This window comes from Platichthys flesus, chromosome 8, assembly GCF_949316205.1.
Source record: "Platichthys flesus chromosome 8, fPlaFle2.1, whole genome shotgun sequence".
Classification (NCBI taxonomy): Eukaryota; Metazoa; Chordata; class Actinopteri; order Pleuronectiformes; family Pleuronectidae; genus Platichthys; species Platichthys flesus.
In genome coordinates, this window is record NC_084952.1 from 26,581,609 (window position 1) to 26,600,299 (window position 18,691).

At 41.6% G+C, this 18,691-nt stretch overlaps 1 pseudogene; it reads left to right on the forward strand.

Annotated features, from left to right (window-relative positions):
* Window positions 1-1,798: 1,798 nt before the first annotated feature.
* LOC133958583 (alpha-1,3-mannosyl-glycoprotein 4-beta-N-acetylglucosaminyltransferase A-like) overlaps window positions 1,799-18,691 on the forward strand; it is a 37,198-nt pseudogene continuing 20,305 nt past the window's right edge.

Consider the following 18,691-nt stretch of genomic DNA (forward strand, 5'->3'; position numbering starts at 1 on the left):
TATGAACTGTTTTTGGTAATAATAGCTGGTTAATGTAAACATTATTCTTGTGCAACTGAAGCGCTATCAACTTTGGTTATTCAGGTGGGATGTCATTCAGAGAGCAGAGAACATATAAATAAACATGTCAAGTGGCCCTATTAGCCTTAAATAAAGCTCTTCAAACCTGCTGTCTCTCACCAAGTCTCACCCATTTCCATACAAAACACACATGAAAATTTCACAAAGGTTTTATATGGTTAAAAACCTGGAGAGAATGTATACTTTATACTTTTATTTGTATAGCCCATATTCACAAATCACAATTTGTCTCATAGGGCTTTAACAAGGTGTGATATCCTCTGCCCTAAACCCTCAACAAGAGTGAGGAAAACTACAAAAAAGAAAACTTTTAACAGGGTCAAAAATAACGTAGAAACCTCAGAAAGAGTCAGTGTAAAGGAGAACATTATCAGGATAAAGGTTTTAGCAGCATTGATGAGGGTAAACATTTTGAAGCATAACTAAAGGTCAATGAATTGATGGATTATTGTCAGTAATGGTCAAGTATCTGAGGAGAAATACTATGCATCAAGCCAGTGGCGGTTTTGGGCATGGGCGAACCGGGCAGCCGCCCGGGGCGATACCTTTTCATGACACGTATGGGGCGGCACGAGCACTTAAATAATAAATAAATAAAATCATCTGGCCCGGTTTTCTATTATCTATCATATCACTGTGTGGGTAATTGGCAAATTGGCACCCCCTGCAACTGCAGGCGCCCCTGCTTGTGTTACGACCCTGGTTGTCTATATGTGTTACTGTGTATATATGTTATTGTTCTGTTCCTCCTTCTAGAGTGTGAGCAGTCTTCTTGAGTGAGTGTGTGTGTGTGGGTGCCTGATTGCTAGCAGGTTGGACCTGCCGATTGGCGTGAGCCACCTGATTGCTGCTCCAGGATTGGCCAGAGGGAAGAGAGGAGCCTATTTGAACCACTGACTGACTGCAATCTTCCTCTCTCCACCAATTCTCCCACAACCAACTTGGACCAGTGTTGGATGAATTATTGTTTTGTTTGCGTACGGATGAAAATAGAAAACTGTGTGTGGTAGCCCTGTAGGAGGGAGAAGCCATTTTCTTTTACCCTTTTCTCCTGTGTTTCCTGGTTTAGTAGTTAGGTAAGCTTTTCTCTTTTTGTTAACATTTTTGGTTTGTAGCAGGAAGGTAGGGAAATAGCTTGTTTTTGTTTGTTGTTTTGGCCTGTTCTCCCTCTGAAGTGTAAATAAAAAGCTACCCGTAAACTAAAATACCTGGTGACACTGGCCTGCTTGGGAGTGGGAAGAAGTGGGAGACGCACCACATGTTATGTCTCTGGGTTCCCCTAGACCAGGGCGTAACATGATTTGGGGGCACGTCCACTCTTTTCTGTGTCGATCGTCGTCGTGAATCGGGTGAGTTTGATTGTACTTTTGGTCCTCATCTCTGCTTGTTTGTTTGGCAGTTTATTCTTTTGTGGGGGCTGGCAAGAGTCTGAAGTGGACTCTTTTTTCAATGCGTTTGAACGCATCGCTGCTACGTTGAAGTGGCCGAAAAATGTGTGGTCTCTTCTGTTACAGTGTTAACTCGTGGGTAAAGCCCAAGAGGTGTGCACGTCGCTGTCGATTGAGGACAGCTTAAATTATGAGGTAATGAAAGCCACCGTGCTGCGTGCATATCAGTTAGTGCCAGAGGCTTATAGACAAAAATTCAGAAAGTGTGAAAAAACTGCCACCCAAACATATGGGGAGTTTGCGAGGGAAAAAGGGGCTCTGTTTGACAAATGGTAAACACAGCTGGTATGATCATTGGTGCCCCACTCCCTTCCTTGCAAGACACTTACACCACCCGCCTCACCCGGAAAGCTACCTCGATTGTGAGTGACACCAGCCATCCCGCACACGGTCTGTTCAGCCTCCTACCCTCTGGAAGAAGGTATTGGAGCCTCCGTTGCCGCACCACCAGACTCAGAAATAGTTTCATACACCAAGCTGTTAGGAAGCAAAATTCTCTCCTCACTCCCTCCAGCCATATCCTCCAGTCTGACTGGAAGCTGAAATCCCCCCCCCCCCCCCCCCCCTAAAAACACTCAGGACTCTGCAACAAACTGTCTCTTGTACTTTTTGCACTTTTATCACTTAATCACTACCTTTACACTTTAGAGAACCTTATGCTGCTGTACTAAAAAATCTTTACGTTTACTTAGTATTAGGAAATGTCTTGTTATCTGTTGTGCCTCTGCACTTTATATGTTTCACTGTGGGAGAAGAAACGTCGTATCGATTCCTTGTATGTTTTGAACATGTTAAGAAATTGACAATAAAGCTACTTTATCTTTATCTATAGATTAAGGTGATGTGTTTAAGGGAAAAACAATATCCCTGTCCCTGCCAATTGGACAGAAACAATTTGCAGTTAAGCTAGGGTGTGCAAGAGATCACATGAATCATTATAATCATAAATGTGCTTATTTGACCAGTCCCCATGATTCTGTTACTAGTCCGATATTAGTTTTGGAATGTGTGGTTGTCAATCTAGCTGTCAGGATTTTAATTATTACAACATGTGTTGTTATGGTAGTTTTAAAGTGGAAAAAGTAAGTGGATCACTTTACCCTGTTGATGTCTCACTTTAACCCTGTATCTGGGATAAAGTGAGACACAAGACAAGACTTTTTTTAAAACAATTATATTTTCACTGCCCTTTGTCCTGAAGACATTCTGATCATTTCCATGGCTAGAAAACATCCTGAATTAATGGGAAATGTGTACATTTTACTGATATATCATTTTAGCTCGCCTAGAGGGGAGCAAATGTAAAGTGTCTCACATTACCCCTCTCTCCCCTCTGAACCACAACGAAGCAGGTTCATTGTAGACTGTATCCACGTAGAAATACAACAAATAATTTTGCACTCTGCAGAAAACCCCTTTTAACGGCGTTGAAGTTCTTTTGTCGCGTTCTCTCAGCCGGCGCTGGGCATCTGTTGTGTCCGCGCGTGGTCGCCGCTGCGCAAGACGGGAAGAGAGCACGGCAGGATGAGCTCAGGTGAAATGTCATGTGAATGACAGCAGTCAGGTCATGTATTTATAGATTATTTAGTATTAATTGTTAAATGTTCTTCATGAAAGTCCATGGGCACTTTTGGGCATCCAAGGCAAAGGGGCAGGTGCTCCAGCATTTTTCGTGTTTTCAAGTGTAAAACGAAACTGCTCACGGAATCGAATCAGATTTTAATGGTGACTGGCGAGGGGACAAGCCAGAAGCCTTCTTGTTGAACCAGCAGGATTCGCTGATGTGAGATATGGCGGTGCAGGGTTTTAGGGTTAGATGATCCGTCGTTAAATAAGAGTGAAAAAGTTGAAGAACAGGTATGTTCATTGTGAGGTAGCGTTATCGCTGTCAGTCCGCCGTGCCCTTCCTCTAACGACACCTCCTTTCTACCTACGCACATCAACTGCTCACAAATCACCGCAGCAAATCGGTGGGACTGTCAGTGAGAGACGAGATGAGGGTTTCCCACCTGAGGTTTATATGTCTGCTGGCTTTCGTCTGTTTGGTGTCGTTTACTTGGATTAAATCGATTCACCGTGATGAAGGTAAGTTGCCAGTGTACCTGTCGGCTGCGACAAGAAATAACTTGCAGCATAACTATAGAATAAGCTATTGTCACTCACTGTCCGTGAAGCATGTTAAAGGTTAAACGCATTGAAGCTCAGCCAGGAATTCCACTGATGGAACCTCATGCTGGCAATTTGTGGACTGAAGAGTCGACAGAATATACAGAGCTCTGATGTTTATTTTGGCTTGAGACACGTGGTCTTAGATGGACATGAAGTGGCATTGCAGCTTTGGAGACCTCATCTAATATTCCAATACTTTCACTACAGGAGTCAATACTTTTAACGGTTGGAGCTATTACAATATATTTTTTTTAGATAGCCTCACTGATAACATTAGGTTTTCCTGAAGCGTTAAGTGTCAGAATAAAATTTTATTAATAAAGAATTTGACAACTGTGACATTTCGTTAGTCTCTGGTGCATTAGTTATACGGTTTGGGAGTGAAAAATCATAGATTTGGGGAACGTCGACAGTATGCATGGCCTTATCAAACGACAACAATTCAGGTTTGTTCTGATTGTCATGGACATTTCCTCATACTCAAACTGGAGTATGACTGAGTCACTCAAAAGTTAGTAAACTCAGTCTCTGATAACACACCCTGTTCAGAGGAACTTCTACAAACATACAAAATAAAAAAGGTATTATCTTATTTGTTTGTAGCACATGCTTCAGTATTCAAAACTATATATATATATATATACACAAACATTAGGCTTAAGATCAGAATGAGAAATGGTTTGGAGTTTGAACTTTAAGTTTACTTTTGGGATGTACATTTCTTATACGCCAGTCTAGCCAAAACAAGTAGTGCATCTATTCGCAGCACTTCGTTATTCTGTGGGGGGCTATTCGGGTTCAGCATCTTGCCCAAGGACACTTTTCACACAATGAAAAATAATGATGGGGACATTTAATAATGGGGGAAATTTCAGTTACAAAGTGTTTTTTTAGAGAGTTTTAGGGTTGCCATCAATAAGGGTTTGAATAACCGGGCACCGATATCCTGGTTTCACGGAGGAATAAGACACGCAGCCTTCATCTGTGTTTACCTGGAGATACCAGGAGACCGTAAGTTACACAAGGAGAGCTGGACAGGGCCGTAAAAGGGCATCAATCCAGTAGCTGGACAGATATCTGCTCCTTTGTGCGAGGAGGACCAGGAGCATCAATGCCAGACCCCTACAAAATGACCTCCAGCAGGCTACAGGGATGCATGTTTCTAACTAAACTGTCAGAATCCGACTCCATGAGGATGGCATTAGGGCCAGAAGACCTCTAGTGGGACCTGTGCTCACAGCCCAGCACCGTGCTGCTCAATTGGCATTTGCCAGAGAACACCAGATTGCTACCTGTAACTTCATCCAGCATGACCAGTTTGGAAGTGAGTCAGTGATGGTCTGAGGATGCATATCCTTGGAGGGTGGCACAGAACTCCATGTCATAACCAACTGTATGGTGACTGCTGATAGGTTCCGGGATGAAATCGTCAGAGCGATTATAGGACCTTACGCTGGTGCAGTGGGCTCTGGGTTCCTTCTGGGTCAGAACAATGGCCACATTCTGGCCTCATGTGGCCAGCATGTGAAAGCAGTTCCTTGATGACGAAGGCATTGATGCCACTGACTGGCCCTTTCATTCCACTGACCCAAATCTAATTGAGAACCTATGGGACATTATTTATCCTTGCATCTGACGCCGCCAAGTACCGCCACAGACTGTGCAGGAGCTCACAGATGCCCTGATCCAGGTCTGGGACGAGATCCCCCAGACACCTTTCACCAACTCATCAGGAGCATGCCCACACATTGTTGGGTGTGCATAGAGACACATTGGGGACATACACTATATTATGAGTTGCTGTTATGAAAGTCATGCAAGTTGGATCACCCTCTGGTTTCAGTTTTTTTCTTTGATTTTCAGTATGATTTGAATCTAGCCCTCAATGGGTTGAAGATTTTGGCTTACATACTGTTGTTGTCAATTTGTTATCAACGAATTATAGAACATCAGTTAAGATTTTAAATTTGAATAATTCATTCATCAAGATCTGATGTATGATTTATGTCAATCAATCAATCAAATTTTATTCGTCTCATAGGGCTTTAACAGGGTGTGACATCCTCTGTCCTTAACCCTCAGCAAGAGTGAGGAAAAACTACTAAAAACCCTTTTTAAAGGGTAAAAATACATAGAAACCTCAGAGAGAGCCACATGTGAGGGCTCCCTCTCTCAGGACGGACAGAAATGCAATAAATGCCACTTTTTTGTGAATCCCCTATTTTTTTTGAGAATTGTGTTATAGTTTCAACAATTGTATGTTTTTTCTCTGTCTCCAGGTTCAATCATGCTGCCAGACCTACAGAACTTGTATGAGCGTCTGTTGGTGGCTGAGGAGTTGGGAGGGCAGGTCAGCAGGAATCTCAGCAGCATCCAGGAGCAGCTTAGGAATGTGTTCAAAGCTGCCAATAACACCCACCCCACCACCAACACCACCATTATTATTTCCACAGGTAGATGCATGGCTGGATGAGTTAATCTCATCACTATTGACTTTGCATGTTGTAAAGCTGGTAGCAGTATTTCTTTCTTAAACTGTAAAAGTGACTGTCAAGTTCTCCAAGGTTTTTGTTCACCTCCTGCCCAAACTTGAAAACGGCCTGGTTAACTTTAAAGGATGCATGGGACAGCTCACTCTTCTTTTCCCCAATTTTTATTTAAAATCCACTTCTGTGCAAATTGGAGGTTTGATATTGATTGTAGAATTTTCAAAGTTTTGTCTTTCAGGGTTAATCAGAGTAAATTTTTCCAGGTTGATAACCTTTTTAAAGACAAATAAAAAATATTCACAATATATAATAACAGAATATCCATTTAACTGTACGTAAGTACATGCAAAATACAAAACAAACTTGATACTCTTCTAAACAATAATATTCAGATCACTCTTCTTTTCCCCCATTTTTATTTAAAATCCACTTCTGTGCAAATTGGAGGTTTGATATTGATTGTAGAATTTTCAAAGTTTTGTCTTTCAGGGTTAATCAGAGTAAATTTTTCCAGGTTGATAACCTTTTTAAAGACAAATAAAAAATATTCACAATATATAATAACAGAATATCCATTTAACTGTAAGTAAGTACATGCAAAATACAAAACAAACTTGATACTCTTCTAAACAATAATATTCAGATAATTTTCATTAACTTAAATTACTACCACAACACATTTACAATATCATAATCAAATTAAATCAGTCCGTTTTCTTTTTTAATACCAGTAGCGTCTGTCTGTTAAGCCACGAGGTGTACGCCGTCTTGTCTTTGTCTACCTGCAAAGATACCAAGTGTCCACTTTTCACTTTTCTTAATGAAGCTGTGATTTTTTCTGCTTTTTTCTCTCTTCAGCGGTGCGCCGATCGGGAACAGCAACCTAAAGTTAAACTTAGGTTACGGCTGGTTCCTCTGCGTTACGTTATTATAGATGATTTTTGATTCTTATTTCTGCCTTCTGTTCTGAGTTTTAACTGAACAGTAACCAACAGTCATTGAGCTGCAGCAAGTAAAAACTGGCTGTGGGACACACTACAACTAGTGTTGAATAGCTTTGAACTGTTCTTGTTCTGAAGTTTTGCTGTGTCTGACACTTCATCCCAACATATCCTAATAATAATAAGTTCTTAAAACTAGATTTAGACACAGACCTTCTCAAGACAAGATAAAAGTAACAATGCATGACCCATTTACTCAAGTTGTCTAAATTCTGTATTAGCAACTAATAAAGATAATCAATCTTAATAATTTGATGTAATTCAACGAGTTTCATAATTACAGTTTAACATGTGAAATGTAACTCCTGTTTGACTGCTGAGTACTAGCTTTTTTACTGACAAAATACTTCTTCTGTATCCTCATAAAACAGTAATGCAGACAGGCACTCCTGGTCGACAGACGCTCCTCCAGCCCAACATTTACCTCTACTTGCCTCACCTCAATCAACATTCAGACAGCCTCATTCCTAACATGGTCCTGGGTCGGGGACACTCTGGAGGTATGGAGCAGTCACACATAAACACAAAAGTACATCCATAAAAACACACACCTTTACTGAGGCTCTTTGAAGTCAGCGTCTCTCAAAATGTTATCTGATAATTATTTGAAAATTTTACATAAATGTACTTTCATGATGCCGTCACATGAAGATCAAGTAAAATGCTGCTGTTTAGATGGAACGTGAGAGAGTTACGTCAGATAATTATAATTTACAGATGAGAGAGAGAGATTTTTTAATTAGATTCTGAATTTAACAAAGCCTATGCAGAGAAGCTATGACAGGAGTGTCGATCATTGCTGCTCTGTTTTCTCTCTCCTCACCTGTATACGTGGGTGTCTCTGTCTACTCCCAGTGTCCATGGTGCTGGGCATTCCTACAGTGAAGCGTGATAAACAGAGTTACCTGTTCAATACTCTCAACTCTCTGCTCTACAGACTGAATTCCTTCGCAGCGCCAAGATCTTCTCATCATTGTCTTTGTTGCTGAGGTCACACAAATGCTCACACACACAACCGTACAATTGTGACTCCATGGCCTTGTTTGTTTGCGTGTGTGTGTTTGTGTGTCTGTGATTATTGCCAATGGGAGTCAGGAATAAATTACACTGAGCACATGATACTACACAATAAGTTGACATTTTAGGATGCTACATCAACCAAATATCAAATGAAACTTGAATGGCCCTTACCTTAGGGTGATGAGCACAATGAAGGTGTCTCCCCCCATAAGACCTCCAAAATCTGTTCACTGTTGCAAAAGTAAGGATTTTTTTATTAATTAATTAGTGACCTCTTTAAAATATCGATGACATTTTTTGTTATCCTCCTATGTCAGATGGACTCAAACAATGAGGGCAGCATAGCAGAAACCATCAGAAAGAAGTGAGTGTGTTTAGATTGCTTCCAATGATGCAGTTCTACTATTATCACTGTTGTTTACATTGATTTAATGTCCTCTAATGTCAGTGAAAAGTGACATCAGTTGTAAAGACAACATCAAAAACAAGTTCTGATCAAGTTAAAAAAGAACCACTCCTACATCAGCCCAGTGCCTATATCATAAAGTGAGGCCTCCCGTCAAGCTTTTCCCCCTGCTCACTCTGAGTTTCATATATTTATAAGTGTAAATGTGAAAATCCCCAACCAATGTTCCAGCAGAGTCTGTGTTTAAGTCTAACCAAAAACATAAATCTTGACAACAGACCATTGTACTTCCACCTTGTAATAATGACTATAGTAGAGTTTGTATATATAAATGCTTATAAGGCAGGTGGAGCTGATGAGTTGTTAACAAAAGTATTTTATCTTAAGTAAAGGAGAGTGGTGTTTTTTTTTAATATGGGTTGGAGTGTTAAAGATGTAAGGCGTTTTTTGTCATTTTTAAGATTGTTAAGGGCATTGTTTACAATTAATTAGTGATAGTAAATAGGTAAAAGGAAAGAAGATATTGGGAAGTATATCTAACATTGCCAGCATCTTAAGGCTTTTGGCCCCTTAGAAAGAGAGTGGTTATTGAATTGAAAATGCGTTTTTGTTAGCATTCACATATTCAAGAGCATAGAAAACTACAATCCCTTTTGTTTTACAATAGGGATTACAAGATTGTTTACAGAAAACATCTTTTAGATTTTCAGAATGATATTAATTTGTGAAATATTACATCGAGCATAAGGGGTAGTTAAACAAAAACTGACAAATGGTATTTATATTCACATAGCCTTCTTGCTTTGAATTGAAAAGCAGAATCCATTAAATTCTGCACTGGATCTGGGAGTTTTTTAGCCTGGATGCCAGACGAACTTAGCCCCGCTCACAACATTTTAGGTCGGGAAGTTCGGTCTGGAGTCGCTCCGTTGAGGAGAAATTATGCCCGACCGGGCCTATCAGATTGTCAGGGCGGGCTTTATACGATGATGGACAGATGATCAACGGTAACGTAATCAACCACGTCATCAAAGTGCCCTTGGGTTGAATTTGATTTCAACAAACATGCCTGCTGCTGGAGAGCTGAGATGTGTAGATGCTGCCATTGAGTCTGTTTTAGAAGACACAGACAGCGCATTCATTTTGAAAGAGGAACAGAGAACGTGGAGGCGACGCCAAAGCACCATGCTAATCCCTATCGCTCCGGCACTTGGCTGTTCTCACCGGACACTGAAGCGACGCTGAACCGCCGGGCAGCGCTAATAATATCACCCGTTGGTTCTGTAGATTAAAAGCATATACTTACTTGTTGCTCCAACATTAAGCAACAGCGTCCCAACATGTGTCCTCCTTGGTGTTGTCTTTATACAACCTGTTCCGAGGATCATACAACTCACTGTACTTCTCCACTTCAATTATTAATTTAATGTCATCCATGTTGAAGAACTTCGCTGTTTGCGCCGTTAAATGTCGGGTGTCGGGGGTAAATTACGTATTCTCAACTCAAGCCTATGTGGAGAATACTTAGCCCCCCCTCTCTCTCTTTTGATCTGTATCACTGCCTGTGTGGCTGTAGTGGATGGGCAGAGGGGGACATTTAATAATGTCATTGGTCAAATTAAAACTCCAGGACAACAGAAGGGGACTTGAAAGTATGGGATGCATATTTGATCATTTATATCATATAAAATATGTCACAAATATCGTTTAAAATCGTTTTTCAGTGTGTTTCCTGTTGCGATACGCTCGCATCAAGCGCAAAAAAAATGACTCGACGCAGAAGCGAGGCAGCCTTGGCGCAGCGCGGTGCTTCAGCCTCCGGTGTGACCGGCACAAAGTTTTAACATGGGAGAGGATGGGAGCCAGCTGTAATTTAAGGCTTGGCGCTGCTCTGAAGCGTCCGGTGTGGACGTTTCCAGAGACAAGCATGGCAATGATTGCCCAGAGAAAGACACATTTTGCGCCCAGCAGTAGTAAAGTATTATTATGGCGATTCATGCCTCAGCAGTTAACAGAGTGCAGAGTGGGGAAAATGCTGTTTGTACAGTCACCATCTGTGGGCAGTGCATTAAGTGCAAGGGGTGCAGAGTAGCATCTCATCTTGCCTGCATTGCAGGTGTAGATGCTGACTGATGGGAACAACCCCCCCTGGAGGCTGACAATGGCAGCCCATCGAGAGCAGGCATGGAGCTGTGTTTTGGGAGCCAATGTTTGTTACTGAAAATGTAGCCATTAGCCTTTTCACATGGATTTCCTCTGTCCTTATGTGTTATTGGTGCTGCCGCTTGATAATGCTTGGGACTTATTGTTCCTATGCATGTACAGTCAGTGGACCAGGTGCCATGAGGCTGTCTAGTATAATCTCAGCCAGGGATGAGTTCCGCCACCTCCTCTTGGCCCAGTTCCAAAATTTACCCAGCCCACTTTCTCATCCACAACCACCGAACCTGGGAGTGGAACACCAAATCTATACTACCAGCCCTTTGGAGCCTTGACCTAGCTATGGTCAGTATCTTGAACACTTTGCTGAGACCTTTTTTTTTATTTGGAGGACAAACTTTTTCCAAGGCAGAGCATGTATTCGAGTGGCTAAGTCACCACAGCCTGATTGCATGTCAACCCGGCCAAGTGCCAGTTTGGGTTGGCCATCAGCGAAGTCCGGGCATACAGTATCACTAAGGATGGTGCAGTCTCTCTCCAGTCAAAGGTGGATACCTTCTCAGGTGGCTCTGGAATATTATCCAGACTTTTGTTTTCATTTTGGTATGCCAGCAAACAACTTATACTACCAAGGCCCTGAGTTCAAATCCAGTCACTATAATACAGCATACCCCCAGCAGGCAAAGGGGTTGTGCGAGCAGTTCCATTGTTCCAATAGATGGAGAACCAATATTATTCCCAATTGATGACCCAAACCGTAATAATTAAAATATAAGAGAGTAGGGTTCATGAAACCAGTTGGTTTCTATATAACTTTTAAATTGTTAAGATTTGGAAAGAACTTTGTAACCTTGTGTAGATAAGTGCTAACAAATATAGTCATTATTATTATTGTTATTATTATTATTCAGTGGATATAGCACCATCACTACTGGTAAGCGCTATTAAAAGCATATACATATAATATTTCACACAAAATAAAAGTAAAGAGAAAGAACACACCTCAATTCTACCAATGCAAACTCAGACAAAAATGCATGCAGAAATTAATCTTGGAAATATCTGGCCTACCATTAAGCGAACAAAGAAAAAAAAAATTCTCACAGACAACTGAGGAAATAAGACATAATATGTCTAAGATATTTTCACTAATCTAAACTCAACATGACAAATAATAATGTGTGAACCATTTGGAATGACCAAACATGGACAAACAAAATGTAGTTCAGCAAATAACACATGAACCATTATAATCTTTTGTGTCATTAACACACCCATTTTACATGCACAGTACTGTTTCTCACTGTTGGCAAGCAAACAAACACTTGGGTTAAACAAACAGTAGGTGTGGATTCAACCTGTCAAACCTGTAGAGCAAATTCAGATGTTGAGTCAAATTGTTATGAGATATGTTTTTGTAATTAAAGCTGGAATTTATGATTGTGACAAAACTATATGTAAGAGTAGAAATGATAAGAGGTCATCTGACCCAAAGGAGTGTGACAAAATAAATGGGAGAGCTGTCAATCAAACCATCAGCTTACACCCACCTATTCCTGAGAAGAGTTGGCTTTAATCTATGGCATTGTCATGCAAACTGGACAAGTTAAGAGAGGCTTCTATTATTGGTGACAGGAACCTAAATGTTATTAGGGCTGTTTAATAGTGAAGTAATAAGTTACTCCAAAAAAGTCTACTATATGATTTTTTTTTTTTTTTTTAAATGAATTATTTTTTGTGTGTTTTCCAGTTGGAGGATGATGTTGTTGTGAAGGCAGGCTACTACAGTGACATGAAGACCTTTGCCTCTCAGGAAGCCTCAAAGCCATGGCTTTACCTGGAGTTCTCCCACCTTGGAATTATAGGTGTGTGTCTGTGTGTTTATGAAGACGTTTGTACATTTTGAAATTTTAATCTTTCTCTTGTTACAGCAATTTACAAAAAAATCTATTTGAACAATGATCATAGTTACTTACTCCTTCATGTAGCGTTGTGATGGGGGAAAAGTTACAGGAAATATGCAAAATTGTGTAAATTAACACATGGATTTATCTCAATGGAATTGAAATGTGATCATTTGAGTAATGGTGGCAGATAATATATCAAAATAGGATTGTGAGTGAATGAATGAGTAATTAATCTACGAAAGTAAATTTAAAGATTATCATTCTGGTAACCACATCAACCCAATCATTAATAGCAGAACACAATGATTTGCCGGAGCCTGAGTGCTTCTGTGCTTTGGAGCTTCTGGGCTGGAACTCAGACTTTGGTACGGTGGCCGGTAACTTCACGTCGAGTCCAGGTGGGTTTTCCTTGAGAAGTCAGTGTGTGCAGCCAACAGGTCTTCGATTAAGACTGTTGGTGCAGGCCTGCAGCCGGCGTTGCTGAATAATTAAGCTCAATGCTCGACTAGCATTGGTAGTATGAACCAAAATCTCCAAAATTATTTAAACAAAGTCTTCATAAAGTTGTTTTAAAAGATCAACCATAAGAACATTTAATGCACTATTCTCATAATCAGCTTGTAATTGATTTGGGGGCAGTGGTTGCTTTGGGGAGGCCCAGCTTGCAAATGTTTGAGAACCCCTGTCGTAATTGAAGGTTTTAAGCCTACTCTTAAAACGTACAGATTGTGTCTGACTCCCGAACTGAAAGTGGGAGATGATTCCACAGGAGAGGAATCATCTCCCACTTTTAGAGACTTGATTCCTCTACTTTTTAGAGACTTTAGGGACGACAAGTAAGCCTGAATTCTGGGAGCACAGTGCTATAGTGGGCTGAAAGTGTTACCCGCCGATGAGGGAAGACCAGTGACGAAGTCCACAGGTATATGGGTCCATAGACAGCTGCGGATGGGCAATGTTCGAATCAGTCCAGAGGGAGGTTGGTGGGAGCCCTTACCACAGGCGCCAACCGAGCAGGCAGCGACAAAGGACTGGGTGTCCTGGCCGTTGGTAGGCCACCATAAACGTTCTCTGATATATTCTTATGTGCGTTGGATTCCTGGATGGAATGTTAGTCTTGAGATATACGCCCACACTGGAGTACTTGGGATCTGAGTGGGACAGGGACATAGAGGCGGTTAGGAGGACCATTACCTGGGCCGGGGTCCGTCTACTGGGCCTCCCTAACCCAGGATTCCACCTCCCAGAAGGCAGCTTCCACAATACACGAAGGAGGGAGGATGGACTCTGGGAAATTGCTGGGGGGTTCTGTTGGGAGAGGGCATCCGGTTTCTGGTTGCAGAACTGTTCTGAGTAAAAGGCACAAGGGTGTAGCTTGCCTCCCGAGAGTGTTGTTAGAGGATGGCCCGAACTCTGGTGTCCTGAACATCAGCTTCTAGGAAGATCTGAAGGGAATGCTCTGGGTGGATGAGAACTGGAGCGGTGGACAACCATCTTAAGTTATATGAATACTTTGTCAGCATCAGGAGACCAGCTGAAAGGAACTGTATGAGGTGAGTCCTGTTAGGGGTGTGGCTACCTTACTCCAGTCTCTGATGAATCGGCAGTAGAAGTTGACAAATCCCAGGAAGCATTGTAGATGTTTCCAGGTCTTGGGACAGGCCTAAGGTTGTAAAGGGGCGGACAATTTCCGATAAATTTCTGGAAATTTCCGGAAACTTTCCACGGGAATATTCAGCTCGGGAAATTAGGGAATTTTGACAAAAAAATGTATATGCAAAAAAAACGCTGAACAATAAAAACATCATTCAAAACTCTAATTTAAAGATGTATGGAATGCAGCACATGCTGCTCGGTGAATTTCAACCTTCCACTGTGCATCACATGCGCAGATCATACCCAGCATCCTGCACACTACAGCAGAGGCCTGCTGTAGTGTGCAGGACTAGTCAGGTAAGTTTCGATGATATTAACCATTAGCCACTTTCTATTCATTTATCCATCAATTTTAAAATATTTTTAAAACTATTTATATCTCTAGCATTGCATTAGTGATTTTTTACAAGCTTTTTTTCTCATCTTATTCTACAGAACAATTCAAGAAGCACTATCTCATGTGTGGAGACATTTCACCTCAGCCAATGTAGTAGAAGAGGCTGTGTACATTTGCAAATACTGTGCAAAGACTTCTACAAAGATTCAGAAGCATATAGTCAAGTGCCCAACGTTTCCTCAGGGCTTAAATCAGCCTATGAGAAAACAAATGTTTATATTTATGTCTGTATATGACAAGGTAAATACAGTCAGTATAAATTACCCACACAATTTCCCGTTAATTCCCGTATATTCGCCTTAATTCCCATGGCAAGTTTCCAACTTTGAATATTCCCAGAATTTTGCAACCCTAGACAGGCCACGCCCTGACTTGTTCCTTCTCAACGATGTAACCCAGTAATGAAACAGACTGTGTGGAACAAGGAAAATAAACCATCTAAGGATTCGGTGTCGTGTTTGACGGCTAATTCATCCTTAATAATATTGGCTAGACCCTGTGAAAATACACTCTGTAAAGTGAGCGCATCACAGCCACTTTAGGCTGTCAGAATGCGGAACTCGACTACACAGCTGGCCACGCAACATGTACCCTGTTGAGGCGAAAGCGATTGAGCTGCAGGTGAGATGGTGAGCTGCCCCTGGTAGCATCTCCACTGAGTCATCGGGAGTATCTGGCGCACACCTGAGGAGCAGAGACATAACAAGGGAAGGGGAAATATGCTAGGGAGTGCAGCGGAGCTATGACAAAAATCTCTGAGTATGTGGAATACATATGCCGAGAACCATTACTGTTATCTGCTTGAAACTTGGCATGTGTACTGTTAAGGGCATTCACATTTATATGTACAGTGCCTTGCATAAGTATTCCCCCCCTTTGACTTTTCTACTTTTTGTCATGGCATGACCACAGATTATAATTTATTTCATTGTGATTTTATGGAGTGGACCAACAGAAAATAGTCCATCACTTGGAAGTGGGGGGAAATATTATGGATATATTATGGATTTAAAAATAATTTGCAAATAAAAATCCGAAAAGTGTTGAGTGCATATTTATTCACCCCCTTTACTGTGAAACCCCTAACAGGGATCTGGTGCGACCAATTGCCTTCACAAGTCACAGTAGCAAGTCACATAATTAGTAAATAGGGTCTACATGTCTGCAATTTAATCACCTGTTCTGTGAAGGACTCAGAGTTTGTTAGAGATAATTACTGAACAAACAGCATCATGAAGACCATTAATGGTTGGGGCAGTGTTGCCTAGTGGTTGGAGTGGTGGTTCTCCAACAAGAACCAACCGGTTGCCGGTTCAAACCCCACTCTCTCCCATCTGCATGCCGAAGTGTCATTGGCAAGATACTAAACCCCTAAAATGGCCCCTCATGAATGTTGAGTGTACTAATTGTAAGTCGCATTGGACAAAAGCGTCAGCCAAATGACATGTAATGTAATGTAAAAGACCAAGGAGCTCAGCAAACAGGTAAGGGATAAAGTTGTGGAGAAGTATGAAGCAGAGTTAGGTTATAAATAAATATCCCCAGCTTTGAAAATCTCACGGAGCACCATAACATCCATCATCAGCAAATGGAAAGAATACGGCACAACCGCAAACCTACCCAGACAAGGCCGTCCACCCAAACTGACAAGCCGGACAAGGAGAAAATTAATCAGAGGAGCAACCAAAAGGCCCATGGTAACTCTGGAGGAGCTGCAAAGATGTCAACTATTAGTCGTGTACCCCACAAATCTGGCCTTATGGAAGAGTTGCAAGAAGAAAGCCGTTGTTGAAAGGGATCCATAAGAAATCCCATTTGGAGTTTGCCACAAGCCATGCGGGAGACAAAGCAAACATCTGGAAGGAGGTGCCCTGGTCAGATAAGACCAAAATTGATCTTTTTGGCCTCTATGCAAAATGCTATGTGTGGCAGAAACCCAATACTGCCCATCACCCTGAGCACCCCATCCCAACAGTGAAACATGGTGGGGGTAGCATCATGCTGTGGGGATGCTTCTCTTCAGCAGGTATAGGGAAACTTTTCAGAATTGAGGCAAAGAAGGATGGAGCTAAATACAGTGCAATCCTTGAAGAAAATCTGATGCAGTCTGCAAAAGACTTGAGACTGGGGCGGAGGTTCATCTTCCAGCAGGACAATGAACATAAACATACAGCCAGAGCTACAATGGAATGGTTTACATCAAAGCATGTTCATGTCTTAAAATGTCCCAGTCAAAGCCCCGACCTAAATCCAATTGAGAATCTATGTCAAGACTGGAAATTTGCTGTTCACAGACTGTCTCCATCCAATCTGACTGAGCTTCAGCTTTTTTGCCAAGAAGAATGGACAAACATTCTTCTCTAGATGTGCAAAGCTGGTAGAGACATATCCCAAAAAACTTGCACCTGTAATTGCAGAGAAAGAGGGTTCTACCATAGCCTGACGTTGTCATACTCATAATTCTAGTCAGAATATGAGTCTGATAACGCTCCATTGGGCTGTGATTATGGGGCGTGTGTCAACCGAACCAGGGGAAAAAATGCCTCTTCGCTTAATTGGATAGACCAGCGGTCGCAACCTGCGGCTCCGGAGCCGCATGCGGCTCTTCAGCACCTCTGCAGTGGCTCCCTGTACAATGCATGTTGCGCATATTTTTCGCGAACAGTGAACTTAACAAATCAGTTCTTTCATATGATGAACGTGAGTGAACGTCACGTTCACGTTCACATTCACGTTCACTTTTAAATAATCATCGTATCAGGCCATCATGAAATACCAGGAGCGGGTGAATGTGTGTGTGTGTATGCGTGTGTACGTGCTCCCAGATAGCCGTCACACACACAGAGCCTGGGCTCCGCCCCCCGCCCTGAGCCCCGCTCACTCGCTCAGAGAGACACATCAGCCTTACCGGCTGCTTCTCAACAGTGGAAACAGTGAAAACAACGAGTTTCTCTGCTCTCAACTGATCAGAGATCAGCGCCTAAGCTTCTTGATAAGAGCAGAAGCTGCAGGTGGTTTGTACCGATCTGCAGTTTCTGTGTCGGCCTCCAGTCTGACCTGCTCTCACGTTTTGTTTTAATATTTCAGCAACTAAAATATGCGTCACATCCTATTACGTCCCGGCGCTCTTCCCTGCAGGTCGCTAATCTATAGTTCCAACCCCCGGCCTCGGTAAACTAATCATGGATAAATCCCAGCAAAGAAAAGTCTGGGAGGGGAATAGAGTTTAATTCTGCGTGGACAGATTACTTTGCTTTCACTGCCACCAATGCTGTCTTACATGTATGTTTGATATGTGGCGAGGAATTAGCAAACAATAAGAAACGTAATGTTGAAAGATATTTCCAGAGCAAGCACACAGCATCTGCTGAAAAGTACCAAGCTGGAGATGAGCAAAAAAAGCTGAGTTCTGTGTTTAATTTATTCCAAAGTAGGGCCACACATGTATTTTGTTCTCCAATTCATAAGAGTTTGGTGATTTTGTAACAGGTAAAAATAGCAGTTAAATGTCAACAGTTTTTTTATTGTTGTTCTATTATTTAATAAATGCAACAAACTATAGTTTTTATATATATTGTATAACTATATATATATATATATATATATATATAACTTTATAACCTGTGTTATCAAATATGTTGTGCGGCTCCAGACAGATTTAATTTAGGGGAAGAGGGGGCGAAATGGCTCTTTCGATAGTAAAGGTTGCCTACCCCTGGGATAGACCTACCACCAATCAGCGCAACGTAGTATGTGACGTATGTAAAGTGACGCATAGTTGTTGTCAACAGACCTCAACTGCACGCACGCTGGAAGAAGTAGAAGAAGAAGATCAGCAAAAACGATTTTTGCCGGTGTTGTAAAAATAATTTAAGGATACACGGAGAGCTTACCAACATGATAAGCATTTTTGAGATAAACAGTGTAACAGCCCCCCCCCCCCCGCTTCCCCAAACA